This window comes from Mustela nivalis (assembly GCF_964662115.1).
Source record: "Mustela nivalis genome assembly, chromosome: 9".
NCBI classification, from domain to species: Eukaryota; Metazoa; Chordata; class Mammalia; order Carnivora; family Mustelidae; genus Mustela; species Mustela nivalis.
In genome coordinates, this window is record NC_139028.1 from 14,528,657 (window position 1) to 14,547,677 (window position 19,021).

General features: G+C 37.7%; 1 long non-coding RNA gene across 3 annotated transcripts in view; it reads left to right on the top strand.

Moving 5' to 3' along the window:
- LOC309841137 overlaps positions 1-19,021 on the top strand; it is a 124,698-nt gene that overhangs the window by 44,412 nt on the left and 61,265 nt on the right. For 2 of the 3 annotated variants that reach the window (XR_014298971.1, XR_014298972.1), the window contains exon 1: positions 17,321-17,447. The exons of the other annotated variant lie outside the window; for it this stretch is intronic. This is a non-coding gene — a long non-coding RNA (uncharacterized lncRNA). Of the gene's footprint in view, positions 1-17,320; positions 17,448-19,021 lie in introns of those variants that run through there. 3 annotated transcript variants of the gene reach the window in all.

Here is a 19,021-nt window from a genome sequence, read left to right on the forward strand (position 1 = left end):
GATGCTCTGTTTTGTTTCTTAAATTCCACATATGAGTGAGATCATATGATAACTGTCTTTCTCTGTCTTATTTCATTTAGCATAATAAATCCATGTTGTCACAAATGGTGAGATTTCAATATTTGATAGCTAGGTAATATTCCATTGTGTATATAGACCACATCTTCTTTATCCATTCATCTGTCGTTGGACATCTTGGTTCTTTCCAGTTTGGCTATTATGGACATTGCTGCTATAAACTTGGGGACATTGGGGTGCAAGTGTACCTTCAGATCACTATGTTGTTTCCTTTGGGGTAAATACCCAGTAGAGCAATTGCCGGGTCATAGGGTAGCTCTATTTTTAATTTTTATTTTTTTATTAATTAATTATTTTTATTAACATATAATGTATCATTTGCCCCAGGGGTACAGGTCTGTGAATCATCAGGCTTACACACTTGTCCATAACCCAATGTCCATAACCCAACCACCCTTTCCACACCCCACCTCCCCCGACAACCCTCAGTTTGTTTTGTGAGATTAAGAGTCTCTTATGGTTTGTCTCCCTCCTGATCCCCTCTTGTTTCATTTTTTCCTTCCCTGCCCCCAGACCCCCCACTCTGTTTCTCAAATTCCTCATATCAGGGAGAGCATATAATAATTGTCTTTCTCTGATTGACTTATTTCCCTCAGCATAATAACCTCTAGTTCCATCCACGTTGTTGCAAATGGCAAGATTTCATTTCTTTTGATGGCTGCATAAGTATTCCATTGTGTGCATACACACACACACACACACACACACACACACACACACAGACACCACATCTTCTTTATCCATTCATCTGTTGCTGGATTTCTAGGTTCTTTCCATAGTTTGGCTATTGTGGACATTGCTGCTATAAACATTTGGGTGCACATGCCCCTTCGGATCACTACATTTGTATCTTTAGGGTAAATACTCAGTAGTGTGATTGCTGGGTCACAGGGTAGCTCTTTTTTTTAACTTTTTGAGGAATCTCCATGCTGTTTTCCAGAGTGGCTACACCAGCCTGAATTGCCGCCAACAGTGTAGGAGGGTGACCTTTTCCCCGTATCCTCTCCAACATCTGTTGTTTCCTGACTGGTTAATTTTACCCATTCTGACTGGTATGAGGTGGTATCTCATTGTGGTTTTGATTTGTATTTCCCTGATGCTGAGTCATGTTTGGCACTTTTTCATGCATCTGTTGGCCATCTTTGCAGAAATGTCTGTTCATGTCTTCTGTCCATTTATTGATGGGATTATTTGTTCTTTGGGTGTTGAGTTTGATAAATTCTTTATAGATTTTGGATACTCACCCTTTATCTGATATATTATTTGCAAATATCTTCTCCCATTCTTTCAGCTGTCTTTTGGTTTTGTTGACTGTTTCCTTTGCTGTGTAAAAGCTTTGGATCTTGATGAAGTCCCAATAGTTCATTTTTGCCTTTGCTTCCCTTGCCTTTGGCAATGTGTCTAGGAAGAAGTGGATGTGGCTGAAGTCAAAGAGGTTGCTGTCTGTGTTCTCCTCAAAGATTTTGATGGATTCCTGTCTCATATTGAGGCCTTTAATCCATTTGGAGTCTATTTTTGTGCGTAGTGTAAGGAAATGGTCCAGTTTCATTCTTCTGCATGTGGCTGTCCAATTTTTCCAGCACCATTTGTTGAAGAGATTGTCTTTTTTCCATTGGACATTCTTTCCTGCTTTGTCAAATATGAGTTGAACCTAGAGTTGAGGGTCCATTACTGGGTTCTCTATTCTGTTCCATTGATCTCAGTGTCTGTTTTTGTGCCAGTATCATACTGTCTTGATGATTACAGCTTTTTAATACACCTTGAAGTCTGGAATTGTGATGCCACAAACTTGGCTTTCTTTTTCAACATTCCTCTGGCTTTTTGGGGTCTTTTCTGGTTCCATATAAATTTTAGGATTATTTGTTCCATTTTTTTGAAAAAAATGATGTTATTTTGATAGGGACTGCATTAAATGTGTAGATTGCTTTAGGGAGAATAGACATTTTCATAATATTTGTTCTTCCAATCCATGAGCGTGGAACATTTTTTCATTTTTTGTGTCTTCCTCAATTTTTTTCATGAGTACGTTATAGTTTTCTGAGTACAGATTCTTTGCCTCTTTGCTTAGGTTTATTCCTAGGTATCTTATGGTTTGGGGTACAATTGAAAATGGAATCAACTCCTTAATTTCTCTTTTTCCTGTCTTGTTGTTGGTGTATAGAAATGCAACTGATTTCTATGCATTGATTTTATATCCTGAGACTTTACTGAATTCTTGTATGAGTTCTAGCAGTTTTGGAGTGGAGTCTTTTGGGTTTTTCACATAAAGTATCATATCCTCTGCAAAGAGTCAGAGTTTGACTGCTTCTTGCCAATTAGGATGCCTTTTATTTCTTTTTTTTTTTGTCCGATTACTGAGGCTAGGGCTTCTAGTACTATGCTGAATAGCAGTGGTGATAGTGAGAATAAAATTTGCTGTGGGGTTTTAATAAATGACTTTGATGATATTGAGGCATGTAGCCTCTATCCCTACACTTTGAAGACTTTTAAATTTCATTAATTATTTGTATTAACATATAATGTATTATTTGCCCTAGGGGTAGAGGTCTGTGAAGAGTTTTGATCAAAAAAGGATGCTGTACTTTGTCAAATGTTTTTTAAGCATCTATTGAGAGTATCATATGGTTCTTAGTTTTTCTTTTATTAATGTATTGTATCACATTGATTGATTTGCGGATGTTGAACCAACCTTGCAGTCCAGGAATAAATCCCGCCTGGCTGTGGTGAATAATCCTTTTAATGTACTGTTGGATCCTATTGACTAGTGTTTTGGTGAGAATTTTCGCATCTGTGTTCATCAAGGATATTGGTCTGTAATCTCCTTTTTGGTGGGGTCTTTGTCTGGTTTTGGGATCAAGGTAATGCAGGCCTCCTAAAATGAGTTTGGAAGTTTTCCTTCCATTTCTATTTTTTGGAGCAGTTTCTGGAGCATGGGTATTAATTCTTTAAATGTTTGGTAGAATTCCCCTGGGAAGTTGTTTGGCCCTGGACTCTTGTTTGTTGGGAGATTTCTGATGACTGCTTCAATTGCCTTACCGGTTAGGGGTCTTTTCAGGTTTTTTTATCTCTTGCTGGTTCAGTTTTGATAGTTTATGCATCTCTAGGAATGCATCCATTTCTTCCAAATTTTCAAATTTGCTGTTGTATAGTTGCCCAGAATATGTTCTTATAATTGTTTGTCTTTGGTGTTGGTTGTGATCTCTCTTCTTTCTTTCATGATTTTATTAATTTGGGTCCTTTCTCTTCTCTTTTTGATAAGTCTGGCCAGGGATTTATCAATCTTATTAATTCTTTCAAAGAACCAGCTCCTAGTTTCATTGATTTTTTTTCTATTGTTTTTTGTTTGTTTGTTTGTTTCTATTTCATTGATTTCTGCTCTGATCTTTATTATTTCTCTTCTACTGCTGGGTTTAGGCTTTCTATGCTGTTCTTTCTCCAGCTCCTTTAGGTGTGGGTTAGGTTGTGTATTTGAGACCTTTCTCATTTCTTGAGAAAGGCTTGTATCACTATGTACTTTCCTCTCACAACTGCCTTTGCTGTGTCCCAAAGATTTTGAACAGTTGTGTTTTCATTTTTCATTTGTTTCCATGAATTTTTGAAAATTCTTTAATTTTCTGGTTGACCCATTCATTCTTTAGTAGGATGCTCTTTAGCCACCACATATTTGTGTTCTTTCCAACTTTCCTCTTGTGATTGTGTTCCAGTTTCAAAGCATTATGGTCTGAAAATATGCAGGGAATGATCCCAGTCTTTTGGTACCAGTTGAGACCTGATTTGTGATCCAGGATGTGATCTATTCTGGAGAATGTTCCATGGGCACTAGAGAAGAATGTGTATTCTGTTGCTTTGGGATGGAATGTTCTGAATATATCTGTGATGTCCATCTGGTCCCATGTGTCATTTAAAGCCTTTATTTCCTTGTTGATCTTTTGCTTAGATGATCTGTCCATTTCAGTGAGGGGGATGTTAGAGTCCCCTACTATTCTCTTATTGTCAATATGTATTTCTTTGATTTTGTTATTAATTGGTTTATATAGTTGGCTGCTCCCATATTAGGGGCATAGATATTTTAAATTGTTAGATCTTCTTATTGGATACATCCTTTAAATATGATACAGTGTCCTTCCTCATCTTTTATAATAGTCTTTGGCTTCAAATCTAATTTATCTGATATAAGGATTGCCACCTCAGCTTTCTTTTGATGTCCATTAGCACGGTAAATTGTTTTCTACCCCCTCACTTAAAATATGGAGGTGTCTTTGGGTCCAAAATGAGTTTCTTGTAGACAGTATATTGATGGGTTTTGGTTTTTTATCCATTCTGTATACCCTGTGTCTTTTATTGGGACATTTAGCTCATTTACATTCAGAATAGCTATTGAAGGATATGACTTTAGTGCTGTTGTGTTGCCTATAAACTGACTGTTACTGTATATTGTCTCTGTTCCTTTCTGGTCTATTACTTTTTAGGCTCTCTCTTTGCTTAGAGAATCCCTTTCAATATTTACTGTAGGGCTGGTTTAGTGTTTGCAAATTCTTTTGTTTTTTTCTTTGTCCTGGAAGCTTTTCGTCTTTCCTTCTATTTTCAATGATAGCCTAGCTGGATATAGTATTCTTGGCTGCATATTGTTCTCATTTAATGCTTTGAATATATCATGCCAGGTCTTTCTGGCCTGCCAAGTCTCTGTGGATAAGTCTCCTGCCAATCTAATATTTCTACCATTGTATGTTACAGACTTCTTGTCCTGAGCTGCTTTTAGGATTTTCTCTTTGTCACTAGGACTTGTAAGTCTTAGTATTAGATGATGTGGTGTGGAACTATTTTTTATTGATTCTGAGGGGATTCTTTCTCTGTGCCTCCTGGATTTTGATGCTTGTTCCCTTTGCCATATTAGGGAAATTCTCTACTATAATTTGCTCCAATATACCTTCTGCTCCTCTCTCTCTCTTCTTCTGGACTCCCAATTATTCTAATATTGTTTTATCTTATGGTGTCACTTATCTCTCAAAGTCTTCCCTTGTGGTCCAGTAGTTGTTTATCTCTCTTTTGCTCAGCTTCTTTATTCTCTATCATTTGGTCTTCTATATCACTAATTCTTTCTTCTGCCTCATTTATCCTACCAGTAAGAGCCTCCATTTTTTTTAATTGTACCTTATTAATAGCTTTTTAAAATTTCAACTTGGTTAGATTTTAGTTCTTTTATTTCTCCAGAAAGGGATTTTATTTCTCCAGAGAACATTTCTCTAGTATCTTCCATGACTTTTTTGAGCCCAGATAGTACCTTGAGAATTGTCATTCTGAACTCTAGTTCTGACATACTACCAATCTGTATTGATTAGGTTCCTAGTCGTTGGTACTGCCTCTTGCTCTTCTTTTGTGGTGACTTTTCTGCTTTGTCATTTTATCCAGATAAGAATATATAAAATAAAATAAAATACTAAAAGGGTGGCAAAGACCTCAGAAAAATGTATGCTAACCAAAACAGAAGAGATCCAAAACTGGAGGGAGAAGAAAGGGGGAAAAAGAAATTTTTAAAAAATTAAATAAATATATATATATATATATATATCAGACTGGTGACTAGAACAGAGCCACCCACTTGGTTTTGGGTGTATTTTTTTGTCTCTTAGAGGAAACTACCTCCCAATATTTTAAAGAAAGAAAAACTTATATAGATACAAAATTACAAAATGTATATATATACATTGTGTATAAGTTTGTGTGTATGTATATATATACATTTTGTAATTTTGTATCTATATGTGTGTGTATCTTGTATTTTGTATCTATATATAGAGATACAAAATAACAAAATAAGGGTAAATATGATGAACAGATGGAATAAGACTGTATAGATGAAAATTTTTAAAAAATTCTAAAAAAGGAAATGATAAGATAAGTTGGTTGAAAAAAAAAGAGAGGAGGGAATGTGCTCAAGCTGGAGACTAGAACAAAGCCATGTGCTAGATTAGGTATATTTTGATCTATTAGAAGAAATTGTATCCCCAAATTTTTTAGAAAAATAAAATCTATATGTTTACAAAAAATAAGTTTAACTACAATGAAGATATAAAATAGGACTATAACAATGAAGGTTTAAAAAGATTTTTTAGAAAGGTATTGTTATGATAAACTAGTTTAAAAAAGTTAAAAGAGGAAAGGATGAAAATTTTAAAAAAATAGAATAAGAAAAAAATAAAATTAAAAAAAATTTAACTTTGTAAGACTAAAGGATCATGGGGGAAAAGACATGAATTCTATGTGTTGCTTTCCCCTAGCTCTGGAGCTCCTCTGTTCTCCTTGATCGCTGAGCTTGGTCTTGGCTTGATGTTCTTGCTGATCTTCTGCTGGAGGGGCCTGTTGCAGTGACTCTCAAGTGTCTTTTTGCCCGAGGTGGAATCACACCACCCTTACCAGGGGCCTGGCTAAGTAATCTGCTCAGTCTGCTCTTGGTAGCTTTTGTTCCCTGAATGCTTTCCATAGAGCTCTGGAGAATGGGAATGAAAATGGCGGCCACCTAATCTTTGGCCTGGAGGAGCTGAGAGCTCAGGACCCCACTGTTCAGTGCACCCTCAGAGAAGAGCAGTCATTCGCTCCTGTCTCCCTGGTCTCCAGCTGCACTCTGAGCTCACCTGCTTATGACCGATAGTTTCTATCTCTGGTGCACCACCCCATTTGGAGTCTCCAAACCGAGCAGATTCCTGCCATGCTGGAGGAAAAAGGTAAGCCTCCCCAGATCTGGCACTTGTGGGGTCCCTGCTTGAGGATCAGTGGTCCAACTGTGCCTTGGATCATGGTTTCAGGTAACCCCAAGCTGAGAGCTCACTCCTCAGCTCTGTCTGCAGCTGGATTCCCTGCTCCAATACCTGGCAGCTCTGTCACATTTAGACACCCCTGGTCTTTCTGTGACCCCGCAGAACCTGAGCCACACTGTCCTGGCAAGGGCTTCACCCCTGCTTAACCTCTGGAGCGATGTCCCTCAGTAGAGCCAACTTCTAAAAGTTCTGATTTTGTGCTGGGCTGCTCTACTGCTTGCCAGTAGCTGCCCCCTTTCCTCTGCAGTCTATCTTCCCATCACTTTGGGTTCACTTCTCCACACATCTTACCTTTCAGTAGTGGTTGATTTTCTGTTCCTAGAATTGCTGCTCTTCTTCTCTTCTATCTCCTATTGAGTTTGTAGGTGTTCAGAATGGTTTGATACCTATCTAGCTGAACTCTGGGGTCTGATGTCATTTCAGTCTGCTATTCTTCTGCCATCTTGTCTCTCAGGACCTACTCAATGTTCCCTTTCTCTTTTTTTAATTTTTTGAGAAACCTCCATGCTGTTTGCCAGAGTGGCTGCACCAGCTTGCATGCCCACCAACAGCGTAGGAGGGTTCCCCTTTCTCTACATCCTCACCAATGTCTATTGTTTCCTGACTTGTTAATTTTAGCAATTCTGACTATGTGAGTTGGCATCTCATTGTGGTTTTGATTTGTATTTCCCTGATGTCGAGTGATAGTGAGCATTTTTTCATGTGTCTGTTAACCATTTGTATGTCTGGAGTCAATTTATTTTACTAAAAGCTTTATCTATAGTATTTTTGAGAGTTTCCTTTGCACGGAGTCCTAAAATTTGAATTAATGGAGCATAAGTATGAAAAATCTTAAGTTTCCTAGTATGTATTTACAGTTTCCTTTAACATAGTTCTACTCATTCACAGTCTTGCCAACAGAGAACCAACACCAAACTCTTTCTAGCACTATTAGTAATTTAAAAGGCAAAAATATTTTTAATCACTTTAATTTGCACTGATTTGATTATTGATATTTGGATAAACAACTTGGATATTTCTGTAAACTTACTACTCATTCGTGTTCCATCCTCTGTGAATTCCTTTCTTCTACATGACCTTTTACCACTTATCTCTTGCCTCTTAATGTTTTTCTTATTTATTTAAATGATTTTATATATAAAGTCAGAATAACACTTTGTCTCTCGAAATCGTGCCAAAGATGTTCCCCACTTGTATAGATGCCTTTACCTAAAAAAAAAAAAAAAAAACCTTCATCAAGATAACAGTTTTTGTGCAGTAAAATGCACCAAATTGGAGGGCATAATTTGATGTGTTTTGAAAAACACATACATCAATGTATCCAATGAAGATGGAATATTTGCATTGCCGGAAAACCTCTCGTACATCTCTTTGCTGCAAAATCTCCATTCATCCCCAGGAAAAAACTTTTATCTGCTTTCTGTTGTTATTGATCATATGGAATTATGTAGGATGCATGTTTTGTGTCTGGCGTCAGATTTTTGAGATTCATCCATGTTGGTGCTGAGCAGTATCACATGCAAATATGTCAAAATGCATCCATTTGATCACATTGGAGTTGTTTTAGTTTGGGGTTATTATGAAAGGAGCTGTCAGGGAAGTATGTGTACGAGTCTTTCTGTTAACATCTGTTTTTATTTTTATTGGATCAATGCCTGAAATGGAAACGATGAGTCATTTGATAAGCAGACAGTTAACTTTGTCAGAAACTGCCAAACTGTTTTCCAAGCTGGTTGTAATTTTTAACATTCCAACCAGCAAAAGATGAAGGTTCCAGTGATCCTGCACATGTACTCACATTTGCTATGGTTAGTCTTCTCAGTCTTAGGAGCCGAGTTTGTGTGGTGACATCAGACTGTATGTTTAATTCCCATCTCCCCAATGATGAGCAGCGCCGACTCCCTCTCCATGGGCCTCATGACCATTTATATCCATTATTTTATGAAGCCTCTGTTCTCTTTTGCCTATTTTTACAGATTTTACTGATTTTTTCCTTGTTCTCTTTATGATATAAGACTTCTTTACACTTTCTGTGTACATGCCCTTTATCAGATATATCGCCAGTATTTTCTCCTGGTCTGTGACTTCCTTGTTCATTTTCTTAAAGATGGCTTTCCAATAACGGAAGTTTATCATCGTTGTAAAATCCAGATTCCCATTGCTCCCGTTGATGATTTATTTGGATTGTGTCCTGTCTGAGAAATCTCTCTGTGCCAGCATTGTGAATGCCTGCTTGCTCTAAGTTCTATAGCTTTAGTCTTTATAGGTACCTCTGTGATGCATTTTGAGTTACTTACGTGAACAAACTGAGAATGAGTCAAGGTTCATTCTTTAATGAAGATAAACAGTTGTTCCAGCAATATGGCCAGGCTTTCTCTCATGGAATTACTACGGCACTTTTATAGAAAATCAACCAGCCATATGCGTGAGTGTATTTCTTAACTAACTATTTTACTACATTGACCTATACCTCTCTCCTTAGACAAATCTACACTGTCTTGTTTACTGTAGCTTCAGTAAGTTGGAAGTCCTCCAACTTTGCTCCTCTTGGTTAAAATTGCTTTACATATTCTAGGTCCTGGTGGTGCCTGGGTTGGTTAAGCACCCAAATCTTAGCTTGGGCTCAGGTTGTGATCTCAGGGTTGTGAGATTGAGCTCTACATCAAACTCTGTGCTGGGCACGGAGTCTGCTTGAGAGTCTCTCTCCCTCTTCCCCTCTGTCCCACTTGCGTTCTCTCGTGCTCTCTCTCTCTCAAAAAAAAAAAAAAAAAGTAATACTCTGGGTTCTCTGTATTTCCATATAATTCTTGGTATGAATTCTTCAGTTTTTACTGTGCCCTCCCTCAAAAAAAAGCAGCCAGATCTTATTTTTATTGGGATTAAATGAAATCTATACGTTAATTTGGGAAGAACTCTTATTTTCACAATGTTGAGGCTTCTAATCCATAAACATGGTATCCTTCTATCCTGGCCTCATAAAAACAAGTTATGAACTATTTTTATTTTTCATCTGAAAGAATTCACGTAGCACTGGTAATTTTCATCCCTTAAATATGTGGCAGAACTGACCAATGAAGCTATGTTGGCTGGGTATTTGTGGGAAGATTTTTAAGTATAAATTCAGCTTTTAAAATAGATATAAAAGCTTCTGAGGTTTTCAACTTCTTCTTGAGTCTATTTTGGCAATTTGAAAGCTATTTGGCTTTCAAGGAACTGTCCATTTTACCTAAGTTGTCAAATTTATTGTCAAAACTTTGCTTAAACTATGTTCTTCTTATTATATTAATGTCTGTAGGATCTATAGTGAAAGCTCCTCTTTTGTTTCTTACATTGATAATTTATGACTTTCCTCTTTTATTCTTGACCAGACTAGCTACAGGTATATCAGTTATATTGATTTTCTCTATTGTCTGCCTTTATTATCTCTGGTTATATTCCCTTTTTTGAAGTCTATTTTGTGTGATGTTAATATAGCCACTCCAGTTGCTTTATATTAGTATTTTCATGGCATAGTTTTTTAATCCTTTTACCTCTATACTTTATATTTAATCCTTGTGTATAATCCTTATAGATAATCCTTATGTATAATCCTTATACCTACATACTTTACATTTAAAATATGCTTCCCTATAAATAGTGTAAAGTTGGATCTTCCTTTTTATATAATCTGACATTCTCTGCCCTTTTGTTGCAATATCTTTATGAAGCCCAGTGTGGATCTTGTTTGCTTCAGATAGAGCAGAACAAGATAGATTCATGAAGTCAAGTCATTCTTCTGAATTAATAATACCCAGAAGGATGCATACTTTTAAAATTGGTATGTTGCTTATAAGTATTTACATGACTGAATTTCAATAAATTAAGATAATTGCTAAAACGGGTAGCTACCAAGAACCATCACAAGTTGTATGTTCTGTAAAGTCATCAACCAGTTTTTTTTCAACTCCATAATTCTTAATTCAAGCCTTTCTTCAATTAGAACAATGGAATTATCTTAAAACCAGTAATCACATTTAAGATGTCTATTTTATGAATTTTTCTATTTAGATGCTTGGGTAAACAATCTTTTATTGTGGCTAACAAGGTTTGCCAGAGTGATTTAAATAAACCATTTCACTTCTAATTCACTTTCATTTCACTTGTATTTTCAACTTCATTCTAATTTTCCATGACTTCTTATTTACATAAGTTTATTTCTGCCTTCTTTACGACTTTTCAGTGATCTGTGTGTCTGATTTTGTTCTGGTACCACACTTTCTATTTTTGTAGCTTTGTAACATCTTTTGATGTCAAGAAAGAGAAGACCTCCTCATTAGTGATTTTTGTTGCTGCTGTTGTTGTTCTGTATGAAATTAACTGTATATCATCATTTTAATCCTCCTCCAGAAGACGTTTAAACTCTTTACTTTTTCACATGGAAAAAAATGTCATTGTGATTTTCACTGAAATAACATTAAAATACTAAACAAATTATAAGCATTTGATCTCTGTTAAATACCAAATATTTTCATCCAGTGACACAGCATGTTTTTTCTAAATATTTAAGTGATCTTCTATATCACTTCTTACTATTTTGTTTACTCCTGTAGGTTTTCATTCCTTTCTTTTAAGTTTATGTTTTGTTGCTATTGTGAAGGACATAATTTCCATACAGTTTTCAGTTGTTCACTTCTGGTATAAAGAAAAGCTATTGTTTTTCATGTATTTTCTGTCATCAAGATTATAAATTTTATTCTTGAAAAACTTCTTTATGAACCTATGTCTATTCATTCAGTGTTTATTGGACATGCCTCTGTGCCAGGTCCTGTGGGTTCTCACCCACATCGCTATATTCTTTCTCATCGCTGCATTTTTTTTTTCCTGTACCTTTGTAAACCAGGTGCTTTTTAAGTGAGCTCTAAAATTTTCTGCATGTTCAAGCTGCAGTCTCTTACTGTGGCTCCTAGGCCAGACCCTCTCTCTCTCAGTTCTAGCCCACCTTTCTGGGTTTACCCCATGTCATTTTCTCCCACACATGCTCTGTTCCACCTACCCAGACAGGCACTGCAATTCTCTCGTAATTTGATTATGCGTTTCTGCATACCTGTGATGTTCCTTCTTATTTGACTACTGGGGAATTCCTAGTCATTATTTGAAGGGCAACTCAAATGTCACTTCCTGTCTATGGCTACGCGGGACCACAGGCTCAGACAGAATTAGTTCTTCTTTCATTGGTTTTACTATAGAGCAGAGTGGGCATACATCTGTTAGAATACAGGCTACATCATATTCCATTTATTTTTTGAAGCCTCTGGTTCTCCTCCAGAGATTGTGTCTTCCTTCTTTTTCATCTTTATATCCTCAGTAGTCAGTTGATTTTTATAAAATAAATAAATGGGGAATGAATTTATTGTTCTGTGATTTAAATAAAAATTAGTGACTTCTTATTTCTGGAGCCTAACATTCTTTTCCTCATTAAAATTTTCTAAGTCAGCAGCCCATTTTACTTACTGCAAAATGGAAGAAAAGTGGAACTTTAAATCTATTAATTCAAGTATTTATTCTGTCTATTTATTCTAATGCTATGCAAGAGAATTAGTCTGGTTAAGTCAATAGTTACAAACACCAAAGTAAAGGCAGAGTGTGGCAGTAGCTAAGCCAGAGGTTCAGACACGATGCCATGGGACAACAAAGGACAGATTTCCAGCTGGGAAAACTGAACAGGGTTTCTTGAAGGAGACAGATTAGGGTTGGTTTGTCGAATGGGGTAGACAAGAGGAAGAATTTTTCAGGCAAAGAAGTATAAGCCTTTCTGATCTGCAATTTAAACTATACAAGACATTGTCTTAACAAGAATTTTTTATTAATTAATTAAATGGTAGTCAAGTAACATTTCAGGGAAAATTCAGATGTTCTTCCAGTATTTTCTGTTTCAGTTTCTCTAATCACCCAGAAGCTCATCCTAAAATGTATCCTTGACGCGCTCCTTTCCTTTATCCCCGGTCTATAGTCAACCATCAAGGCCGTTCTTCCTAACTCCAGCATGTCTTTCATATCTGCCCATTTCTCATGATGCCCACGGCCACCACCCAAAACCACTTCTTTCTCCAGAACGGCTGGCCAAGCTGCCTCCCCCACCTCCCCAAGGCCACTCTTGCTGCCTCAAAACTCCTCCTTGCACTGTACCTGGAGTTGTCTTTTATAAAATGCAAATCGTGTCATGCCTTGTCTTAAAACCTTTTGTTGCCTTCCCATTGCCCTTAAAACAAAGCTCCTCTTCCTTGCTTTATAAAGCCTTCCACAGTGCGTTCCCTGTCTATCTTCAGAGGGCCACCTACAGTGCGCCATTGTTTTTTGGTCTCTGTATGTGTTTTGGTTTGGTTTGGTTTGGTAAATGAACATAATTTTTTTTGAGTATGCTAATTGTTTGAGATTCAGTGAGTGGTAGTGGAAAGATCCTATTATTTTGAATCAAAAAACTTCGGTTCATGTCAAAGTTCTGTCACTTAAAATGTGGGTGACCTTGGACAAGTTACATAGCCTCTATGATGTCCTTTGTTCTTCCTATCTATAAATTGGGGATATTAATAATCCCTAGAAAACATTATTGTAAGATTAAATGTGATAACATATGTGACAAAAAGCTTTCTGTGTACTGTGCCATATTATGCAAATATTAGGAAAAATGTCCTCACCCAATAAGAAACATGTACCATACGGTGAATAAATACAGCCTTACTTTGGACATTGAAGAGCCATCATGAGCTAATAGCTGGAAATAGCCTAAATTCATATACTGAAAAAAAAATTTTTAATGAATTACATTTAATATACAGTTTAAAGGGGGATATGGCAGTTCAACGCTGTGGAAACATTGAACCAAACTTCTACTAAAGATTTTAAGAAGTGAATAGCCGTGTAAGTTTGATCATTTCCTGTAAAGAACCTGGCAATGTACCATATTTTCTTTCTTAATGTTTTGTTTTTTTTTTTTACTTACTTGGAATATAGCCCAATGTTATTGATATTTTGGAAATATTTGTAAGTACTTTTTATACTACTGTCTGTGGGTTTTGGCAGATTATTAGTTTCCTTTAAATGAGCTATTTCTAAAGATTTGCTGCTTTCCCATGATTTAATAATATTATGAACAGTTTTTTTTCCTAAAGGACTATCTCCCCAATGTAGTAATGAAATTCAATAAGGAAAGAATAGGGTTTATTTAATGAAAATTAATTTTATGGCTTAAAAAGAAAACAGAAATGCATTTACTTCATTAAACAAGAGACAAGTGAACTTGGAAAACCTTTTCCCTGTGTGATATGAATACCAAGCAGACAGAATTGATGAAGCAGCATTTAGCTAACTGTGCTACTTTTTCTCTTTTATAGTCTCTCTGCCTTTAATTCAGGTAACAGTAGGGAGCTGGAAGTTGACCGTTTTTCATATGCATTCGCTTTGCGCAGCGCTTCCAACTGCCCGGAAGGAGTTCCTCTACTGCCATCTTGTGCATTTTAGAGAGGGATTCACCGGTCTGAGATGAGCGGGTTTATATTTAGTTCAACGTGTGGGAGGGAGGGAAGTGGAGGGCGGGGGTGGCAGAGAGCTAAAACTTTTTGAAACACTTTTTTAAATGAATTACGTTAATTAGCAAGAGGGGCTGAGTCACAGACAATACATTATGGGCATAGGAATTAGATATTTCAGGGGAAGTGGCAGGAAATTGAATAACAGGGACAGTGAAGCCCAAAGAGACTCTTTAAGTTTGGAAAGATCGTCATGATGGGGAAGAGCTCAGCTGAGAGCACAGGAGAATAGATTTGATTACAGTGACACAGTGGCTGAGTCCATTTCTCTGAAAACAGTAAGATACATCCTTTTTAGGGCCACCCCACTCTTCAACAAAACTATTACACGGCCAGCCAGGAAGACCAGCCTTGGCTCTCTTTCCTCAGGCCTCCATGCCCCCAACACCTGCTCCAAGAACCCCTTCCCCCGCAAGTTGAATGCACTTAAGTCTCATTCCTTGCCAGAAGTTGGTGTCCCAACAATCCCTACTACCCCCGTTTTAAAAAATTCACTATCACCACCATCACCAGGGTCTCTTGCTTTTTTATAGGAGGCACCTGAATACTCTATAGGAATTTCAGATTGAAAAGGTTGATGGGGGAGGTTGGGGCTAACAGCCCTCCATTTCTTAAATTTTTCCACATAGGCATTTAAAAACATGCTATCATTCACAGAGTTGCTAGTTAAGAGATGTGGGAGTCATCTTTGACGTTTTCTTCTTCCTCACGCTTCCACCACTTAGCCAACACCGTGTACCCACCCCCACAACACACACACACAAGTGCATACACGTAGACCCAACTGATCTCTCCGTATTGTGAAATCTAGCTCCTAAATGTCCACCAGGGTCATCCACTGGTCTCCATTGCGACTGACATCACACCGTGATAGGTTACCGTCACTGTTCACACAGCTAACTTATCTCTCCACAGGCAATATTCAACATGGAGCTGGAAAAATCTTTTCTTAAAAAAAATTTTTTTATCATGTTGCATGTGATCATGAAGCACATGATAGCCTTGAGTAATTTTCTAATGATTTTAAAATAAATTCCAGACATTTTTGCATGACTGAAAGGCCCCTACGTGATCCAGCCCCCGCCCGGTTCCACAGACGAATCTCTCACCGATCTTTTCCTTCCATTTCCACATCAAGGACATCAGTCTCCCGTGAGTTTCTCCAAACACCAAGCTTGTATCACCTCGGGGCATTTGAACGCGGTGTTCCAGTGTTCACCTGGTCCAGTCCTGGCACCTTGTACTTCTTTACTGTTGCACTCCTCACAAATCATCTGTATAATTTAGTGCTTAGTAGCCGTCTCTAAGCCCAGACTTTAAATTCTATGAAGGCAGAATTTCCCAGATCTGTTGCATTCCCTTCTATCCCTAGGCCAAAAGAGGCAATTAATAAAAATGTGTTGAATGAATCAACATATTAATTTTTGCCTCCTATGATTTTTGGTTGTCTGAAATATGTTCTCTTCTGGACAGTAAGCTCCTCAAAGACAAACGGTCATCAAATTTTTCACGAGACCTTGCATTGGAGATGGTTTCGGAGACAACCCAGACATGATCTAACCACCTAATGGAGGTAGAGCATAGAGACAAATACGTATACTAGAGCATTAAAAATGTCATAATACGCAACATGGGCGTATGTCTCTGGAAACATGGATGGGAGCTGTCAGTTTGGCTGAATTTGGATAAACATGTCAGAGAAGGTGAAATTCCAGTAGAGGTTTTATTTATTTTTTTTTTAAGATTTATTTATTTATTTTAGAGAGCGAGATTGCAGACAGGGGAAGGGACAAAGGGAGAGGGAGAGAGAGAACCCTCAAGCCGACTCCACACTAAACACAGAGCCCGAGGCTGGGCTCGATCCCATAACCCTGAGGTCATGACCTGAGCTGGAATCAAGAGTTGGTTGTTTTACCCACTGAGCCACCTAGGTGCCCCTCAAGCAGAGGTTTTAAAAGACGTAAGAGTTTACAAGCAGTAAGGAGGGGAAGAGGGATAGAAGGAGCCAGATCAGAGAAGCGAGGAAGAGGACAGTGGTTTTAATGTTGGACAAGGGAGGGGGCATTAGATCTCTCCCCACCCGAACGTCCATCCCAGTTAGCAAATGCTAAGAGCACACACTTCATTCGTGCTCGTGATTGGAATGGTCAGAAATGTGGAAATAACGGTATGCAGGATACTTTGGTAAAGTCGGAATAAGAGACTAAGTAGAATGAGCTTTCTTCCGTTTTTAATATTCGACAACATTGGGACAACTATATTTGATACAACTTCTAGGAAGCACCCATATGAATGACGTTTCTGGGATTTCCCACATGTGCCCTCCAACCAGCTTGCATCTGAAACCTTTTCGAAAGAGGCTGTTGAGCTCCGGCTGAAGCTGGAGTTTACTCGTGAGAGTGAACTGGAGTTTTCCCTCCATGAAGACTGTTCTGAATTGTCCTCAGTTCTTCCGTCCTCAGAACTTCCTGTATTTCTGGCCTGAGAGAATGCGAGGGTGACATGCTCTTAACTGTATGCCAACACTTTTAAACAAATCCTCAATCATTCTTCTTAAGCCACCTGCCTTTGTAACATGGTTTACTGGTCCTTGGTGTGCTTTTATCCACGCGTATCAGCCTTCCGATTTCTCTGCTTCGGGCGACTATTTCCTGAAGCAAAGCATAAAATGCAGATAGAACCAGCTAAGCCTCCCTTCAGAAATCTCGTCCCACACTAACTCTCTCGTTGTTGCGTAGAATTGAGTTTCAGGAAACCAGTCCCTTACTGTTTCCTCAATTTTTGGAGAATTGAAAAAGTTAGCAAAGGAAGTCAAGTCATTTATGTTTTACGAAGAGAGATATTCAGTACTACATGTGAATTCTCAGTTGTCTGAATGAGATACAAGGGAAAATCCTGAACTGCTGCTTATGGAAATAAAATGGAAGAAGGAACATATTCATACAATGTTTTTCTCTAACAGAGTAGGTTGTCAGCCTTCCAGGAGCAGGTAAGGATCAGGAGCAAATTACAGAATCGTGTTGCTCTGCTCGTGTAATAATTTTAAGTAAACAGAAAGTAATACAAAGTTTTAATTATGAGTATCTTAAGTAAATAACTTACTGCTTTCTTACTGAAGACTCACCATTCTTTTGTCTGGTTTGGGTCTTGCTGCAAAGTTTCCTGTTCCTATTGTACTTTTTTTTTTTTCCTATTAGTACAATTTATTACAGAGAGTATAGTGTGCACTGTGCTCAACACTGGACGGTCCCATTAATGTCTTATTTATGTCTGTGTTGGAGAATTCTATTTCTGTGCCCGAGAACCGAAGGGTATTATTTATCATTCCTGCTCTAATACTGGAGCACATTCCCTTTCCACACATGTGTGTCTTTTACAATATTGAATGGGTCTCAGAGGAAAAACTGGGGAAGGCTTGAGTCCTCGGGTACTGAGGGAACAGCTCAGCATGAAGATTGGCTCGAGTGTCCCAGGCAGGGATTCTAGGCTCTGCTCCAATCCAGTTGGCCACAGGACTTTGAGCAAATACCTTGAGAAACACGCTGGCCCTGGAGGGACACAATGGTCCCGAGCTCTCACCTTCAAACTGCAAGGCAGTGCTTCTAGAGTTAGGCAAGGAAGTACTTGCAGATTCAAGTTAGAGCTGGAACCAAGGGCAAAAGTGAAGGTACACTTTGATGATTTAAGAAGCTGTTCAGTTGTTATTTAAAAAAAAAAAAAAAAAAAAAGTAATGTTGTTTTGTCCAAACTTGCTGATTGTTATGAATATTTTTCTGCTGAGTTTCACTTTAGAAAGGCAGTATGCGCATCAAAATTGACATAGCCATAAGGAATTGTAGAAGTGTTAATATCCTTTGATGTGGATGAGAAAATAATACAATCTCCATATTTAAAACTGTCAGATGACTGTTAAGTGGATAACATTAGATTACTGTCAGAATTGTTCAGTATTTTCTCATCTATGTACGATTGTTTCTTGGTAGAGGAAAGCTGCAACCTGGTTTCTTAGGCTAAATGGCCGTTTTTCTGCTTTGTCCCCAAGCTTGCTACTGAACCTGTACCAATGCAAGGGTATGAAATTAAGTGATTTAAGAGGGTGTGTGTGTGTGTGTGTGTGTGTGTGAAAGAGAGAGAGAGAGAGGGAGAAAGGGAGAAAGAGAAGTAGAAGGGTAAGAAGATATCTCTGAAAGGTATATTTAAAATTAAGATGATTTTCCCAAAACCATGAGTTTTGGATTTTTTAATGACACATATAAGGAGGACATTTGGAATGAGAGGCTCAAAACAAGTATTCTTCTGTTCAAAGACTTTCAGGTTGCGAGCGTGCGTGTGTGCGTTTATGTATTTATTACGTAACAGCTGGGAATCCAAATCTCAGGATTGATTTTTTTCCTCTTCTCGTCCAACAGCATCAGAAAAAGTAAAGATACATTATCCTGTATTAGCCGTCTTAAGCTAAATACATAAAAAAGAAAGAAGATAATGGGGACATTATGATGGACTCAGTTACAACCAATTTCTACTTAGAATGGAGCAGCCAGGGAGAGGGATGGAGAACTTGAA